This window comes from Microcaecilia unicolor, chromosome 3 (genome assembly GCF_901765095.1).
Source record: "Microcaecilia unicolor chromosome 3, aMicUni1.1, whole genome shotgun sequence".
Classification (NCBI taxonomy): Eukaryota; Metazoa; Chordata; class Amphibia; order Gymnophiona; family Siphonopidae; genus Microcaecilia; species Microcaecilia unicolor.
In genome coordinates, this window is record NC_044033.1 from 27,006,073 (window position 1) to 27,025,065 (window position 18,993).

Genomic DNA, 18,993 nt, shown 5'->3' on the forward strand with positions numbered 1-18,993 from the left:
TTCTGGTGGGTTTTGAAGGGCTCACATTTACCACCACAAGTGTAACAGGTGGGGGGGGGGGGAGGATGGGCCTGGGTCCGCCTGCCTGAAGTGCACTGCAGTACCCACTAAAACTGCTCCAGGGACCTGCATACTGCTGTCATGGAGCTGGGTATGATATTTGAGGCTGGCATAGAGGCTTTAAAAATATTTTTATAAATTTTTTTGAGGGTGGGAGGGGGTTAGTGACCACTGGGGGAGTAAGGGGAGATCATTCCCGATTCCCTCCGGTGGTCATCTGGTCATTTAGGGCACATTTTTGTGGCTTGGTCGTAAGAAAAAAAGGACCAGGTAAAGTCGTCCAAGTGTTCGTCAGGGACACCCTTCTGTTTTCCATTATCGGTCGAGGACGCCCATGTGTTCGGCACGTCCCAGTCCCGCCTTCATTATGCCTCCGACACGCCCCCATGACCTTTGGTCATCCCCGCGACGGAAAGCAATTGGGGACGTCCAAAATCGGCTGTCGATTATGACGATTTGGGCGACCCTAGGAGAAGGACGCCCATCGTCCGATTTGTTTCAAAAGATGGGAGCCCTTCTCTTTCGAAAATAAGCCTGATAGTGTCAGCTACAAATCTCTCTACTTCTAACAAAAACTGCATGTCATCAGCACAAAATTTTCAAATTAAAACAATTCAAAAGACTACAAAGAGGTAAAAGAAAAATATTAAACAGCATAGCAGAAAGAGCAGAGCCCTGTGGCACCCTAGTAGTACAAACAACTTCAGAGGGAAAAATTAAAGTATTTTATAACACAAAATTTTCTACCTTTTAAAAAAGAATCAAAACAGGATAAAACTAACCCAACTCAATCCAATGGCTTTCAACCAGTTGACAGAATGTTAGGGTCTATTGTGTCAAAAGCTTCAGCAATATCTAAGCTAACCAAAAAAAAAGTTTCCTTTATCAAAACCCTCTCTGACAGTATCCAAAATTGAAAGCAACATAGTCTCTGTATAATGTAAGTATCTAAAATCAATTACAATCAGAATATTATGACGATCTAAAAATTTTAATAACTGCTCATAAACCAATTTTTCCATAGCTTTTGACAAAAAAGGCAGAGACAAAATAGGTCTATAATTAGAAATCAAATTTAGATCCAATGAAAAATTCTTCTGTAGAGGTGTTACTACAGTTCTCTTTAATGAATCAGGTAGCTTTCCTTCTTGAAAGGAGAGGTTAATAATATTAGTAAAAACCTCAGCAGTTAACCCTTTCATTGCTCTAATGATTGTTGGGTAACACGAATCAAAAAGACACAATGAATTATTAATCTTAGACATAGTAGCTATAACCTGTTCAGTAGTTACTAATTGAAAAGTACTCCGTAACAACACAGGGGACATTCCACCTTAACAGGTAGATTCATCCTTTTAATTGATGCACTAAATTAGCAATCTTAGATACAAATTCCTCAGCAAAATCCTGACCAAATATCTAAATTCAACTCAATGCTATTCATTCTTGTTCTAGAATCAGCTGTAAGTTGTCTCACTACCAAAAACAGTTGCTTAGATTCAGAAGGAGTAGCATTATAATAGAGTTTCTTAGCAGACAAACAAGCTGTACTATAAGACGGACCAGATTATAAACCTCTAATGTAACTCTAGAAGGAAACTTCCTTCATTCCTTCTCAGTACATCTCAATTTCTTTTTATGTACTTTAAGATCTGCACTAAACCAAGGGGTCCCACTCAAAGAACGCATCACGTTCAAACTCTGTACCTTGGTCCATAAAATCATCCATGGTGACGCCCCAGCCTACATGTCGGATCTAATAGAACTACCACCCAGAAATGCAAAAAAATCCTCCCGCACATTCCTCAATCTTCATCCTCCTAAATGCAAAGGCTTGAAATACAGATCGATGCATGCATCAACCTTTTCCTATACAAGTACACAGCTCTGGAACTCACTGCCACGTAACCTGAAATCGGTCTACGAAGTGACCACTTTCCGCAAATTCCTGAAGACTTATCTCTTCGACAAAATATATCATAAAGAACAACATGCGTAACTCCACCTTCTTCTAGATATCCAGGAATGTTCTTTAATGTCTTTTGCTCCCATACCTTCTTGTACCTAATGCCTTTGACTCTAACACTATCATGTATTTCACTATCATGTATTTCTGCTAAAACAAATGTATACTCTTTTCTATTCCCAATATTATGTATTTCACCATCATGTACCCAAAACTTGCTGTAAATCCAAATGTACACTCTTTTCTATTTCCAGTATCCACGATGAATTGTAAGCCACATTGAGCCTGCAAAAAGGTGGGATAATGTGGGATACAAATGTAATAATAATAATAATAATAATCTTAAATTCAGCATCCAGAGAATTCAAAAGGATAGAATTTCAAGAATCAACAGCACATGGACTTTAAAGCGCACTATCACTACAAAATGATTGGACCACAGAACTTCCCAAACTTCATCTAATTGTACAAAATTTTATTTAAAAAACCTAAATCCAGAATGTGACCTGTATTATGTGTGGGCATATCCATTAATTGTTTCCAGACTAGAACATCTAAGATCTGCAAAAAAAAATTCAAAACAGTCTCATCAGAGCTACTTTCATCAGCATATAAATTGAAATCACCTAAAATTAAAAAGAATTATGGAACAATAAATTTAAATCCACTGACAATTCAATCAGAATGGAACAATCTTATAAAGAGTGCCTGGAGCACAATAACATAAAACGATATTAATCCTTGTTGATGTTACTAAAATTTCCATTCCATCAAATTCTACAACCTTTTTTGTTTTGTTTTGTTTTTTTACCAATTTCAGAAAGTTACGAAAAGATTATAACAACCCCACCTCCCCTCTTTTTCTTACCTGACTGAAAAAGGGCAGAGTACTATGGCGGACATAACTGGTTCAACAACACTAAATCTTCAGGCAACAGTTAAGATTCTGTCATACCACAAATATCCAATGCTAAGTCATTACCAATATCAAAAAGCATCATAACTTTATTCCTAACTGACCTGGAATTAATTAATTGTATCTTAACGTATCAAAGAGAAAAGGGCTTAAAATATTGGACAGAAGAACATTTGAAGACAATGAGGCCTGTCTGGAGAGGTACTAAAAATAATTCAGATCTCCATAACGTCCACTACCTGTAATTACCAAAATAGAATTAGCCATTATCACTAATTAAAAGAGAAAGAAGGGGAGGACCTAAATACAGAGTCAAGCAAACAACTCAAAATAAATCCGTTCTAAATAGCCCAAAGTCCGCACAAAGACACGCAACTCTCCGGCACGCGATGCCTCTAGGTCAGGCCCATCTCTAAATATCGCTCTCCGACGTCACTGGGGGATGGAGTTTCAGATGTTCTTGATCAAGACCGAAGAGCAGATGTTAAACAGGTAGACAGAGCAGAAAAGTTTATTGCTGATGGAAGAGCACTGGGAGGGAGCAGCAGCTCAGATGGAAACTGCATTGGACATCATAGTGCTCCTCAATTTAAAGTATGGTACTCCATTTCCAAGAAGCAGGAAAGGAGACAGATCCAGCCTGAAAAGCAATATGACCACGGTTTTCCTTTGATCCCTAAACAAGAATCAGGAAAGGATTAACCCTTTGCTGGCTGTATGCAAACAAGAACTTTGCACCCCTCCCTCCCCAACCATAATAAAATTTCATTATTTAACCCTTAGAAATAACACCTTTATGTTATCCTGTATCCCAGCATAAATCACCCCCCCCCCCCCCACCACCAAATCTGATGCTTCCAGTAGTAAGAGTGAGCAAGCAGTGCTTATCTGCTACTGTGTCTTCCCCTAAAGAATAGGCCAGGAGGTCTTGCAAGACTAGGGTGCACCATGTATATCCAACTGGATAGCAGAGCCGGTAGTGGGAGGCGGGGCAGACTTATACGGTTTGTGCCAGAGCCAGTGGTAGGAGGCGGGACTGGAGGTTGGGAGGCAGGGATAGCGCTGGGCAGACTTATACGGTCTGTGCCAGAGCCAGTGGTGGGAGGCAGGGATAGTGCTGGGCAGACTTATACGGTCTGTGCCAGAGCCGGTGGTGGGAGGCGGGGATAGTGCTGGGCAGACTTATACGGTCTGTGCCAGAGCCGGTGGTTGGGAGGCGGGGATAGTGCTGGGCAGACTTATACGGTCTGTGCCCTGAAGAGCACAGGTACAAATCAAAGTAGGGTATACACAAAAGTAGTAAATGTGAGTTATCTTGTTGGGCAGACTGGATGGACCGTGCAGGTCTTTTTCTGCCGTCATCTACTATGTTACTATGTTTAACTGCAGAGGAAAACTAGCAGAGGAGGCACCAGCAAGTAAGTTCTGCTCACCAACTCCTGCCAACAATGCACAAGGAATAAGGAATAGCTCTGGCACAACCCCCCCCCCCCCCCCTCTTCTTTCTCTCAGCAGCAGATTTACTAGAGAATTTACTTGGGAACTGTTGAATTAGCTGCTCTGACAGGACTCCCTAATTTGCGGCAAGAGTTCATAATATGAGCTTGGAAGGCATAAAGACCTCACAGTAACAAATATTAATTTTAAAAGAAAGCACAGTGGATACATATAGCAGCATTCCAGTACAGGTTAAAAAAAAAAAAAGGAATTAAGTAATAGAAGAGAATCTCAGGGGCCCTTTTATAAAAGTGCACTAAAAAATGCCCTGCGGTAGTGTAGACGCGTGTTTTGGGCGCAAACAGAATCATTTTTCAGTGCGCCTTTTAAAAAATGCCTTTTTAAAAACTTTTTGCCGAAAATGGACATGGCGGCAAAATGAAAATTGCAGCACATTGTAAGGTCTCCACCACTGGGAGACTCTTGGAAAAATCTCCTGCACTGGGAGACGTCCCTCGGCCCTTTAGCTGAGCTGTGTGCTGTAATCCACTGCTAAAGAGCACACGGTAATCCACAAGGTCAGATCATTATATTTTATTGTAATCCCTTTGTGTCAACTGCTCCTCCAAAGGTAGTTCCCACCACAGCATTTCTCAAGAAGCATAGCAATTCAACAGCATAGTATTCAAAACAAACAAACAAAAAAAGGTTCCAAAATCTCAGCAGTTCATATAAAGCAGTTATGCAAAGCAATTCTTCAAACAAAGTAGCTCAAAAAGGGCTCAAACTCCCAGCAGTTCATGTAAGCAGTAATGCCCAAAACCACCACTCCTCCTCTCTCCCTTTCAAAAGAAATCAACCTAGGGAGAGTAGCAAGGGGCCCTCCCCAACCAGGGCAGCATTATACCCTGACCACCACCCGCATGACCCTTCTGTGGTAAACCCGTTCTCTCACCTCCCCTCGTGGGATAGCCACCTTTTCCCTTCTTCTACCAGGCTCTCCTCCCGGGTAGCCCTCTCCTGTTTCACTTCCTTTCCTTCTAGTTTAGTCAAATCTCCATCGGCTCCCCTTGCTTTAGTTCCTCCCCCTTTTCTTTCCCTTGCCAGTCCATAGGTTCCTCCCCACACCCATTGCTCAGCTGCTCTCCATTTGCTTGATTGGGCAGGTTCACAACTCCTTTCCCTCATCCTGGCTCTCTGGGACAGGTTTTTCCAACTCCCTTCTCTTGCCGTTCTCCTGACCTGCTTTGGGGGCTGTTGGGGATTGAAGTCCCTGTTTCTACCATGGGACCTATTCAGGGGCTGCTGGGAATTGTAGTCTTTTCCTTTTCTCCAATCCCCCAGGGGAAAAGACTCCTTCCTTTCTCTACCCAGTCTCCCTCCCTCTGAAGCCTCCTCGTTCCTCCATATGCCTTCATTCTCCCTCTCACAACATCCATTTTGGGTCTGAGACCTTACTGTCAGCCATTGACCTAGCGGTAAAGTCTCACGCAGTAACCGAGCAGTATTAACCTACACGCGTCAAATGCCACTTGGCAAACGTCCGATACGTGTGTCCGAAAATAAAAATTAATTTTCAGATGTGTGTATCGGACGAGCGCCAAAAATGAAATTACTGCATCAGCCATGCGGTAGCTGGGCAGTAACTCCATTCTGGCGTGCATAGACGCTTACGTGGCTTAGTAAAAGGGCCCCTCAAATAATAAAAAAGGAAAACTACAACAGGAACTGAAAATGGGCAGCCTATAAGGGCTCTGCAGTCTCAGTCTGTCATCTCTTTCTGCGTTTCTAATACCAGTAAGACTCAGACAGTAAAGTAGTGAATTATTTCAGTTCAGTTTTTGGATTACCACAACTATCCTTACTGAGTACAAATCATACATTAAGGGCTCCTGTTACAAAGCTGCGGTAAATGCTAGCACATGCTTATTGCGACTTAAAAGGGCTTACCATGGGACACGCTGAGACGGGAAGTTTTAGATGTGCATGTGCAAACTGCACGCTAGAATATTTTAAAAATATTTTACGTGTGTCAGGATGGGGTGGAGAGTGGCAGTTTCTGCATGATCAGTTAGTGCAGCTACACTACCATGCACTGACATGCACTGATTTTGCACAGGATTAGCACATGAGCCCTTGCAGCTCTCACAGCCTACAGAGTCACAGACATTGTTAGGCTGTCCTTATCAACCAAGGAGGTTTTTGCCGATGAGGAGGAAGTCCTGCTCCTGTACGACTGCCAATCAGCACTAGGAGCTTCTCGAGGCTTTTCCTCCTAAAGATCTACTGTGCCTGCGTAAGTTGTAAAAGAGACCCCCCCCCCCCCAACTATAGGTCATATATTCTTATGATTTTGGGTATCTCTTCCTCGACCAGTACTATTTAGTTCAACATTAGCACACGACCATTGATTGAAAAAAATAGAGAATCGTCCATTTTCCGGCTGCATAAGAGCATGCTAAGGCCAACTTTTCTGACAGCTTGGTGAAAGGACCCTAAGTAATTTTCAAATTCCTCTTGAAAAAAATGATCAGAACCAGCATTTAATCATGAAATACATAAAAATGAGCATGCACTAATGTCATAATCCTTTATTATTATTACTATTATTTTTAATGCATTATGGCAGCTTCGGTTAAACAAGGCTGAATAGTAAACTGCTACAGCCAAAGATCTGAAGCTCGGAGAAAAAATGCAGAACAGGAAAGAATTGTTTTGTACAGTACTTGTCCTTGCAGAGGAATAAATAACCTAGGGCAGTTAAAATGACCTTACCTTAGTGCGTCGTCTCTGTAATCACAAGTAACACTTATACAGTCAAATGCCAACGTGAAAACAGAAGCCCAGTGATAACTTGTACTGTCTTTTTAAGCAAAGAAATATAAGCCCTTCTTGCTGGAAAACCAACTCAAGAACAAGGCGGTATAAGAATGGACTAGAAGGTAGACCAAGTAGTAGCGTAAGGAAGCAGTTATCAATAGAAAGCATGGTTGATGTATGAACCACCTTCTACTGGCGGTGGAAGAGCTAAAACAGTAACAGAATTCAAGATAAACTCTGTCGACTGTACTTAGTAGAAAGGACACTAGGGCAAACCCAGATACCAAGTAGCGTGCGTGGTATTGCAGTAGGAAGGGAAATGGGCAAACCAGGTGGGCACTGTGGTCTTTTTCTGCTACTGAGTTTGGTATCTCTACAGTAAATAATGTTGTTGCAAGTCTGGTATAATTAAAACAAACAGTTTATCATTTACTTTGCTATCAGCAAAAAACTTCAGAAAGTTCAGCTGCCCGTCTAAATGCCAAGCAGCCCATTGTAAACCTATGGACTGTTTGGTGCTTAACACACACTAATTCATTAGAGCGTCTTAGTAAAAGGACCCCTTAGAGTTCTTAACAGTGGTGTTGTCATTTCTCAATAAAAATAGCCCTAAATGTATAAAAAGCATATCAAGTGAAACTATGGACATTTATGCCAAATTAATTTTATGACTCAAAAGAAATTTTGCGTTTAATTACAAGGACAGCGGTCTAAAATACTTCATTCATCAGTCAAATGATTACAATTAGCTACGCTGTGTCTGCATGAAGGAAAAATATTTGTTTTCAGTCCCCCTCCTTCTATATATAATTCATCTTCTTTTAACTCAGTACAAATCCACACTTGGCTAAGGGTAGTTGGGAGTGTTTCAGTTCTTGAATCTTTTGCACGTTTCTTCCAAAAGTTAAATAAATGCTTCTGGTCTTAACCTTACAGAAACATTTGCTGAAACTGTAAACTGTTAGTTAGACCTGTCATCAAGAAGAAAACCCTGAAGATGAACAACTCAACCCTTCATGGAATAGTAGGTATCGATGCAACCACTGGTTGCTATGGAACAAGTCTGGGAATGCAGACTTCTGAGGATCATGTGTCAGCAGAAGATCCCCTGAACCTCTTCCCATTTTACTTTACTTTGGTCACAACACTGACGGCTTCCAAACATAGTAACATAACATAGTAGATGATGACAGAAAAAGACCTGCTCGGTCCATCCAGTCTGCCCAACAAGATAAACTCATATGTGCTACTTTTTGTGTATACCCTACTTTGATTTGTACCTGTGCTCTTCAGGGCACAGACCGTATAAGTCTGCCCAGCACTATCTCCGCCTCCCAACCACCGGCTCTGGCACAGACCGTATAAGTCTGCCCAGCACTATCCTCGCCTCCCAACCACCGGCTCTGGCACAGACCGTATAAGTCTGCCCAGCACTATCCCCGCCTCCCAACCACCAGCCCCGCCTCCCACCACCGGCTCTGCCACCCGATCTCGACTAAGCTCCTGAGGATCCATTCCTTCTGCACAGGATTCCTTTATACTTATCCCACGCATGTTTGAATTCCGTTACCGTTTTCATTTCCACTACCTCCCGCGGGAGGGCATTCCAAGCATCCACTACTCTCTCCATGAAAAAATACTTCCTGACATTTTTCTTGAGTCTGCCCCCCTTCAATCTCATTTCATGTCCTCTCGTTCTACCGCCTTCGCATCTCCGGAAAAGGTTCGTTTGCGGATTAATATCTTTCAAATATTTGAACGTCTGTATCATATCACCCCTGTTTCTCCTTTCCTCCAGAGTATACATGTTTAGTTCAGCAAGTCTCTCCTCATACGTCTTGTAACGCAAATCCCATACCATTCTCATAGGTTTTCTTTGCACCGCTTCAATCCTTTTTACATCCTTAGCAAGATACGGCTTCCAAAACTGAACACAATACTCAAAGGGATTTCTACTGCTGCACATTAGCAAGCATTTCAATTAAGAAGAAAATCCAAATGACTACAGGTGTCAACTGGATCCAGTGTTTATGAGTGCTGGCCACTTTAACATTATTACAGTATTTAGAACAGAATGCACAGCCATTCAAAATATCAAGTGCTACTTCTGGGGGAATTTGGGGCAAAAACACACTTTTGAGCAAATGTTTTGAAAATTCTATGCAATACTTGAAAATTCTGCAGTTTTCTTGTGCAGAATTATCCCATTAATAGGGCTGACTCCTCCCCCAGCCATGAAATTCCACCCCCTCAAGTTCCATCTTCTCCAGATTTCTGAGCTTCTATCCCTTCCCCTCCCCTAGTAAGTTCATCCCTCGGCTTTCTCAGTTCCTTCTTTAAAGTGGCCACCTCCCATTTTTCTCCTCCTGCTCCGCCCCCTCTCTGTTCACCTATTCTCTACATTAGGGCTTCTCAACCCAGTCCTTGAGGCACACCAAGTCCCATTGGGTTTTCAGGATATCAACAATGAATATGCATAAGATAGATTGGTATGCCAATCTATCACATGCATATTCTTTGCGGATATCCATAAAACCAGATAGGACTTGATGTGCCTCAAGGACTGGGTTGAGGTCTGCTCTACATTCTGGCAGCTCTCTGCCTACCACATTTCTCTTTTCCTACCTCGCAGCTTTCAGTGCAACCCCCACAACAAGACCCCAGATCTATCCATTCCCAAGCCCTCCCCCCTTCCCATGCCTTAGCTATATGGACATATTGGCATTCTACTTTCACTCAATCGTAAGTCTGCCCCTGCGCTATCTGGTATATTGGGGTGGGAAGGAGAGAGATCCATGAAATCCTTTACCTAATTCTCTGTGGGTGTTTGTTATACATGTGCGTCTCTCTACCACAAAGTATGGCTGGGCAAAGTATGCATGAATGATAGCTGCGGAACACTCTTGCAGAAATTGAAATGGTCAAGGGAGCAGATCCCAGATTCAAAACCTTTCCTGAAAATACTTGGCCCTATTTCTCCCCAGGATAGGTACAGGTCCTGCAGAAAGGAGGAAAACCTAGTATGGCTCAAGAAAGGGAGTGGCTCTCACTCTGTAGTATCTGACTGGAAGGGAAGGTGTCAGTACTGAGGGAGAGGGTGGGTTTTAGATCAGGCTTTCAATTCCCATGGGTAGCCCAGCAATATGCAATGAAGCCAAAGACAGGCTGAGGAGAGGAGGCACCACCCACTGCTGCCTGGGAAAACACTGATAGGGAGAAAGGAGAGGCCCAGCCTGAAACATAGTCAAAGGAAGAGATTCCTGAGCAGATGGAATTCCTTGAGGACGAAGAGCAGGACCCAGTGGTGCAAATGGAAATCAAGGCAGAGTAAACCAGAACTTTGAGACTGGTGGGAGGTTGTCAGGTAAGCAAATTAAGCCTGATAAGTGGGAGGTGGGCTGGTGAAACGGCACTTCTGAGCTTTGTCCTAGTGATATAAATTCTGTAAGCAATGGGAAGTGAATGAACTGCTGTGTTAAATAAAAGGTGCTGCGGGCAGGAGATTTGAACCCTGTCTTTATTGTTAGTGAGGCGTCTTTTGATTCCCCTCAAAGTAAGCCAATTGATCACTGGGCTGTTCATAAGTCAATATGGTCTGATCATTCTGCATGAATTCACTTTATGCCTACAAATAAATAAATCACATTGTAGAAACAGGGACACTTTTTTTTATTTTATTTTTTGTTACATTTGTACCCCGCACTTTCCCACTCATGACAGGCTCAATGCGGCTTACATGGGGCAATGGAGGGTTAAGTGACTTGCCCAGAGTCACAAGGAGCTGCCTGTGCCTGAAGTGGGAATCGTACTAGGTTCCTCAGTTCCCCAGGACCAAAGTTCACCACCCTAACCACTAGGCCACTCCTTCACTGTTGCTACTATTTGAGATTCTACATGGAATGTTGCTATTCCACTAGCAACATGCCAACATTCCATGTAGAAGGCTGCGCAGGCTTCTGCTTCTGTGGGTCTGACGTCCTGCACGTACGTGCAGGACGTCAGACTCACAGAAACAGAAGCCTGCGCAGCCTTCTATATGGAATGTTGCTAGTGGAATAGCAACATTCCATGTAGAATCTCCAATAGTAGCAACATTCCATGTAGAAGTCGGCCTTTGCAGATAACCAATGTGGCCACGCAGGCTTCTGCTTCTGTGAGTCTGACGTCCTGCACGTAAGTGCAGGACGTCAGACTCACAAAAACAGAAGCCTGCGCAGCCTGCTAGCAACATTCCATGTAGAATCTCCAATAGTAGCAACATTCCATGTAGAATCTCCAATAGTATCTATTTTATTTTTGTTACATTTGTACCCCGCGCTTTCCCACTCATGGCAGGCTCAATACGGCTTACATGGGGCAATGGAGGGTTAAGTGACTTGCCCAGAGTCACAAGGAGCTGCCTGTGCCTTTTGAGGGGTAGGATAGAGCTTCTTTTACTATGAGCAGAAGTGGATAACTGATTCAGGGCGTCTTTTACTAAGGCAAGCTCACGTTTTTAGCGAGCGCTAAAATTGTGGGTGCGCTAAACGTTAGAGACGCCCATAGGAATGCACTGGCATCTGTTTAGCGTGCCCGCCTTAGTAAAAGACCCTCTCAATGAATCAGTAACTACATCTACAAACAGTTCATTGCAAATGTGGAATCATACTCTCTAATCAGCATTAGATAAGGTGGCTTCTTTGTGTCAATTTCCACAACTTAGGTTTATGCTTGACCTATGGTATACTGAGGAATTGAAGCTAAGGAAAAAGGAATGTAAAGAACTGGGAAGAGCTTGGAGAGAGCAGCAGACAAATGAACTGAAAATCCACTGGAGTCAGCAGACTAGCCTTTATAAAAAAGAGATTTGTTTACAGAAGAAGTACTTCTGAAATAGGTTTGCAGATAGTTGTAATTTGTCAAAAGAACTTTTTAGCATAGTGAGAAGATTGTCAGTTTCTACTGAGAATTCAACTTCACAACTGAATATTACTCAAGAAGATCTCGCATCATATTTTCAGGAGAAATTTGTAAAATTCAACAAGAATTAGACTGAAAATGATGTTCTAAAGGAAAGATAGACCTAGTATTAGATAGGGAGCAGACAGCTGTGATCACTGTAGAAATTCCTGGGGTCCTTTTACTAAGCCGCGTAAGCATCTACGCACCAAAATGGAGTTACCACCCGACTACTGCGTGGCTCTTGCGGTAATTTCATTTTTGGCACGTGTCCGATACGTGCATCTGAAAAATATTTTTTCTTTTCGGGAGCGCGTGGCAGACGCGCACCAAGTGGCATCTGACGTACGTAGGTCATTATCGCCCAAATTCTCTACCGCTAGGTCTATGGCTGGCGGTAAGGTCTCAGATCCAAAATGGACGCGCGGCAATTTTGATTTTCCAGCACATCCATTTTCGGCAAAAAAAGACCTTTTTTTAAAGGTGCACTGAAAAATGATTCTGCGCGAGCCCAAAACCCACGCCTACATTACCGCAGGCCATTTTTCAGCGCGCCTTTGTAAAAGGACCCCTCTGAGTTTGGAATACCTTTTCCCCTGTAGGTGAATTGTTTGTACTGAAACTGCTTGCAAAATTTGCTAAGAATTCTTCTCAACTAGACCCATGTCCTGCTAAAACTTATTATTATTTAATTTCTTTATTATTATATTATTATATAGCACAAAACAATATAATATTGCAATTTGTAATAAACTTTAAAATAATCTAAATTCTTTTAACAGAAATTGAAATATACTTTTATCATTTTCGTCCTAAACATTACAGGAATATGGATCCAAGAAAATTACTTCAAAACAAATATTAGATCAAACTGGAAGTGCAGCTGACCCATTATCTTTCTCCTAGCTATCTTATACTGTGTTTCGTTCAGTTACTTGACTATCACATTCACTTTGTCTTCCTCTTTAGAAATCAGGAAATCTTCTGTTTAGGTTCAAAGAATTGATAATTTTTTGATTGAAACAGAATTCGACATATACAAGGAAATTTGAGCATAAAATTAGCTCCAATACCCAAAGTCCTTTGGCGCAATGCTAAAAAAGCTTTGCGTCTCTTCTGTGTTTCTCTGGCGAGATCTGGATATATTCTTATCTTGGGTCCTAAAAACAGTGAACCTAAATGTCTGAAGAAAAGTCTCAAGACTGTATTACGATGCACTGCTAAAACTTTAAAATCTTTGCCTCCCCATTCAGTACCTTTGCTTACTCAATTGGTCAATCGATTTTTGAAGGAAGAGGACATGCCAGCCCAACTAGGACACATCTTATTAACTCCTTCTTTGAAGGGCTTGAATTTCAATCAGAATCTTTGTTCCAACTATAGACCAGTAGCCAATATTCCATTCTTGGGTAAAATGTTAGAGGCAGTGGTGGTCTACAATTACAGGACTATCTTTCTCAATTTCAAATATTAGACCCTAGACAATTGGGATCCTAGACAATTGGGATTCCGTTCCAGTCACAGCACTGAAACTGCTCTACTGGCACTGATGACAAATTGGAGAATAAACTTAAATAAGGGTATTCCAACATTGGTTATGCAGTTGGATCTTTCAGCTGCATTCAATTTGGTCAATCATGGTGTTTTACTACATAGACTATCCTAAATTGGAATATCAGACACTGTTTTACAGTGGTTTTCAGTATGGAATAAATCTCTTTCAACAGAGTGCAAAATGATCTGGGGAGTCCCTCAGGGCTCAGCCTTGTTCCCAATCCTTTTTAATATATATCTGAGTGAACTACAACACGTGCTTAGCTCTTTTGAAGTAATATATTTTTTCTTATGCAGATGATATTTCATTAACCTTTCTGGCAGTGAGGAGTTTTCAGAACACTATATTACAGATGTCAGAGGTGTTTCATTCTGTCTCAATGTTGATGCATTTGAAAATTAATCCAGACAAAACAAATATTTTATGGGTAGCAGATAAAGATGCTAAGGTGACACAAGGGAAAAATAAACTGTCTTCAGCAGAGGTTCCAGTTCTGAGAGAGAGAAAAATTCTGGGAGTAATCTTGTATTCTTCATTAACTATTGATAAACAAGTGAATACAATTGTCAAGAAATCTTTTTTTAAACTGAAACTATTACGTCAGATTAAACCATTTGTTGCGATCTCTCAATTTAAAACAATTATGCAATCTATGGTATTAAGCCAGATTGATTATTGTAATATTGTTCTGTTAGGATTACCGGAAAGACAATTATGTTGGCTGCAAATTATACAGAATGCAGCTGCAAAGTTGATTTTAGGAGGAAATTATAATGATCATGTTACTCCAATGCTTATAGACCTGTACTGGCTGCCGGTCAAGGCAAGGATATCTTTTAATTATTTATTAGGATTTATTTACTGCTATTTTGAAGGAATTCACTCAAGGCGGTGTACAGTAAGAATAAATCAAACATGAGCAATAGGCAATTACAGCACTAAAAATATTCAACTATCAATACAAAGTAAGGCATAGTATACTACTTACAATGTCAACACAATACGTAATAGAACATTTTAATTGACAATGTAGGGTATAAGCAAAGATGGAACATATAAATAGGTAAGAGAGTAAGCGGAGTTAGAAAATAAGGTGACTAATTTAAAGAAAAGTGCACGTTAGTTACTTCTTCCATTAAAGGCCTGGATGAAGAGCCAAGCATTCACTTACTTCCTGAAGTAAAGATAGTGTTGTGTTAAGTGGAGCCTTTCAGGCAGTGTATTCCAGAGTGTGGGGGCTACTCCGAAGAAGGGTCGCTTCTGAGTATCACATTGTGTAATGTCTTTTGGAGAGCGTGTGGTTAGTGATAGTCCTTGAGAGGACCTTAGTGTCCTTGGAGGTGTGTAGAGGATCATCCTATTCTTCAGGTACTCAGGGCCATTTCCTTTAAGGGCCTTGAAGATCAGACAGACAATTTTAAATTGTCATTTGCTTTTAAGATTTTATATGGTTTAGCTCCAGAATATCTGCAAGATATAATTTCTGTTTACTCACCTTCTAGGGTGCTATGTTCCGCTCAGGAAGTTAGATTGTGTATCCCAACAAAAAAAATATGCTGAAAATTGACTACTAAGCACAGAACTTTAACTGGTAGGGGTCCGATGTCCTGGAAAGAACTGCCATGCTATATTTGAAATATTACTCGTTATAATGATTTTAGAAGAACAGTTAAAGGTTTTCTTTTTACTTTATATTTGACAGGGGTTTGATTTACAGAATTAGGACAATTATTATGGAAATACATTGTTATAATGAGGGACTATCTTATTGATCTTCTCTTTTCTGATGGAATCCTTCTATGTTTGTACAGCGCTGCGTATGCCTTGTAGCGCTATAGAAATGCTAAATAGTAGTAGTTGTAGTAGTAGAATCCACCTGGAGCCTCTTTTGATAAAGCGGAATAAAAAATACCAATATTAGGTTAGATTAGAATTGTAAACTTGTGCTGAACGACCACTGTGCCCAGCCATGACTACTTGTGGTGGTGATTTGGGACTTTTACCATAGCACATATTGTTTTGAGTTTCTCTGTTGTGCCTTTAGGCCAATCTTTTGAAGAGACTGTGTCTTTTGTTTGCTGAAGTAAGCTCAGTGGTCTGCTGAGCAAAACTGCTGCTGGTTTGGAAGGGGGAGAAAAAGAGAAGGAACAGAGACTGAGTTTCTGGACTTCTCCTTAGAGACTTTATACAGGAACATAAGACTATGACACTTCATTCTATTAACTGCCTAGATTTGGGAATCTTCAATTTTTCTGGACTTTATCATTTTTGTATCTTATAGCTGGAGACCTTGAAAACCCGGACTGCATTGTGAGCCGGAATTTTTTTTTTTTTTTTTTTTTAGTGAAAGAGCAACTTGTCCTGGTGTGGAATGAAAGCAGAGGATTTCTAATTAGAAAATGGATGGCATAAAAAAAATAAAACTTAAATGGCTGCTTGTGTGTGGATGTGTCGAGTGATGCTTAGATGGCAATTCTGGCTATGATGAACTACGGTCGGCGTCAGGCAGACTAATACAGTCTGTGTCCCATATTTAGCAATTTGGTTTAGGATGGGCTGGAAAGGACTTCGACAGCAACTACAGTGCTGGGCAGACTTTTGCGGTCTGTGTCCCACAAATGACAAGACAGATTGGCTGGAGTGGCCTTCAACAGCCACTCCAGTAGTTGGAACGTAAGGACAGGGCTGGGCAGACTTCTATGGTCTATGTCCCAGAAACGCCAAAGAAAGACCATGATCAAGTATTTCACATCACCTTCACTGTTGATTTAATCATGAACTGATAATGAACATGATAGCTGGGCAGACTGGATGGACTAGTCAGGTCTTTATCTGCCGTCACGTACTGTTACTATGAAAGTCAGCCAAATAGAAGAAGGAGCAACAGAAGATGACAATGATGAGGAAGAGAGCCTGAGAAGTTTCCAAGATGGTAGCTTATGTAGACTCCACAGTCTTCAATTCTGGGTGAGATGAAGTGGGTTAGCTAGTAATTCATTCATCTACAGACAGAGGTGGTTGGGTAACTACTTACCAAAATCCATAAACATATCTCTGCGTTTGTGCTACTAAACTTTTAAGTAAATATGTCTTTTTACCTCATACTTCACTGTGGCTGTGAGTTTTTTGTTTTGTTTCTTTGAAGGTGGTCTACTGAAAAGCTTATCTTATCATAGTAACATAGTAACATAGTAGATGACGGCAGAAAAAGACCTACACGGTCCATCCAGTCTGCCCAAGATAAACTCATACGTGTATACCTTACCTTGATTTGTACCAGTCTTTTTCAGGGCACAGACCGTATAAGTCTGCCCAGCAGTATTCCCCGCCTCCCAACCACCAGTCCCGTCTCCCATCACCGGCTCTGGCACAGACCGGATAAGTCTGCCCTCCACTATCCACACCTCCCAACCACCAACCCCTCTTCCCCCCACCTGCTCCGCCACCCAATTTTAGCTAAGGTTCTGAGGATCCATTCCTTCTGCACAGGATTCCTTTATGCATATCCCACGCATGTTTGAATTCCGTTACCGTTTTCATCTCCACCACCTCCCGCGGGAGGGCATTCCAAGCATCCACCACCCTCTCCGTGAAAAAATACTTCCTGACATCTTTCCTGAGTCAGCCCCCCTTCAATCTCATTTCATGTCCTCTCGTTTTACCGCCTTCCCATCTCCGGAAAAGATTCGTTTGCGGATTAATACCTTTCAAATATTTGAACGTCTGTATCACATCACCCCTGTTCCTCCTTTCCTCCAGGGTATACATGTTCAGGTCAGCAAGTCTCTCTTCATACGTCTTGGAACGCAAATCCCATACCATTCTCGTAGCTTTTCTTTGCACCGCTTCCATTTTTTAAACATCCTTCGCAAGGTACGGCCTCCAAAACTAAACACAATACTCCAGGTGGGGCCTCACCAACGTCTTATACAGGGGCATTAAAACCTCCTTTTTTCAGCTGGTCACACCTCTCTCTATACAGCCTAGCAATCTTCTAGCTACGGCCACCGCCTTGTCGCACTGTTTCGTCGCCTTCAGGTCCTCAGATACTATCACCCCAAGATCCCTCTCCCCGTCCGTGCCTATCAGACTCTCCCCGCCTAACACATACGTCTCCCTTGGATTTCTACTCCCTAAGTGCATCACTTTACATTTCTTCGCATTGAATTTTAATTGCCAAACGTTAGACCATTCTTCCAGCTTCTTCAGATCTTTTTTCATGTTTTCCACTCCCTCTGGGGTGTCCACTCTGTTGCAAATCTTGGTGTCATCCGCAAAAAGGCAAACTTTACCTTGTAACCCTTCGGTAATGTCACTCACAAATATATTGAACAGAATCGGCCCCAGCACCGATCCCTGAGGCACTCCACTACTCACCTTTCCCTCCTCCGAGCGAACTCCATTCACCACCACCCTCTGGCGTCTGCCCGTCAACCAGTTCCTAATCCAGTTTACCACTTCGGGTCCTATCTTCAGCCCATCTAGTTTATTCAAGAGCCTCCTGTGGGGAACCGTGTCAAAAGCCTTGCTGAAATCTAAGTAGATTACGTCCATAGCACGTCCTTGATTTAATTCTCCTGTCACCCAGTCAAAGAATTCAATGAGATTCGTTTGGCACGATTTCCCTTTGGTGAAACCATGTTGTCTCGGATCTTGCAACTTATTGGCTTCCAGGAAATTCACTATCCTTTCCTTCAGCATCGTTTCCATTACTTTTCCAATAACCGAAGTGAGGCTTACCAGCCTGTAGTTTCCAGCTTCTTCCCTATCACCACGTTTGTGAAGAGGGACCACCTCCGCCGTTCTCCAATCCCTCGGAACCTCTCCCGTCTCCAAGGATTTATTAAACAAATCTTTAAGAGGACCCACCAGAACCTCTCTGAGCTCCCTCAGTATTCTGGGGTGGATCCCGTCCGGTCCCATGGCTTTGTCCACCTTTAGCTTTCCAAGTTCTTGATACACACTCTCTTCCGTGAACGGTGCTTTATCCACTCCATTCTCAGGTGTACTTTTGCCAGTCCCTCACGGTCCTTCTCCAGGATTTTCTTCAGTGAAAACAGAACAAAAGTATCTATTTAGCAAATTGGCTTTTTCTTCATCATTATCTATAGCGTTTCGCTGTATCTTTTAGTCTTACAATTCCCTTTTTTGTCTTTCTCCTTTCACTAATATACCTGAAGAAGTTTTTGTCTCCCCTTCTTACATTTCTAGCCATTTGTTCTTCCGCTGTTGTCAAGGGAATTCTCTAGCTGAAAGGACCAAAATGGTACAGTCTGATCAAAGCTCCACCTGTGCAATGTA

At 41.9% G+C, this 18,993-nt stretch overlaps 1 protein-coding gene across 1 annotated transcript in view; it reads right to left on the bottom strand.

The window, feature by feature from the left end:
- Positions 1 to 18,993, bottom strand: part of THADA (THADA armadillo repeat containing) — a 649,870-nt gene that overhangs the window by 352,508 nt on the left and 278,369 nt on the right.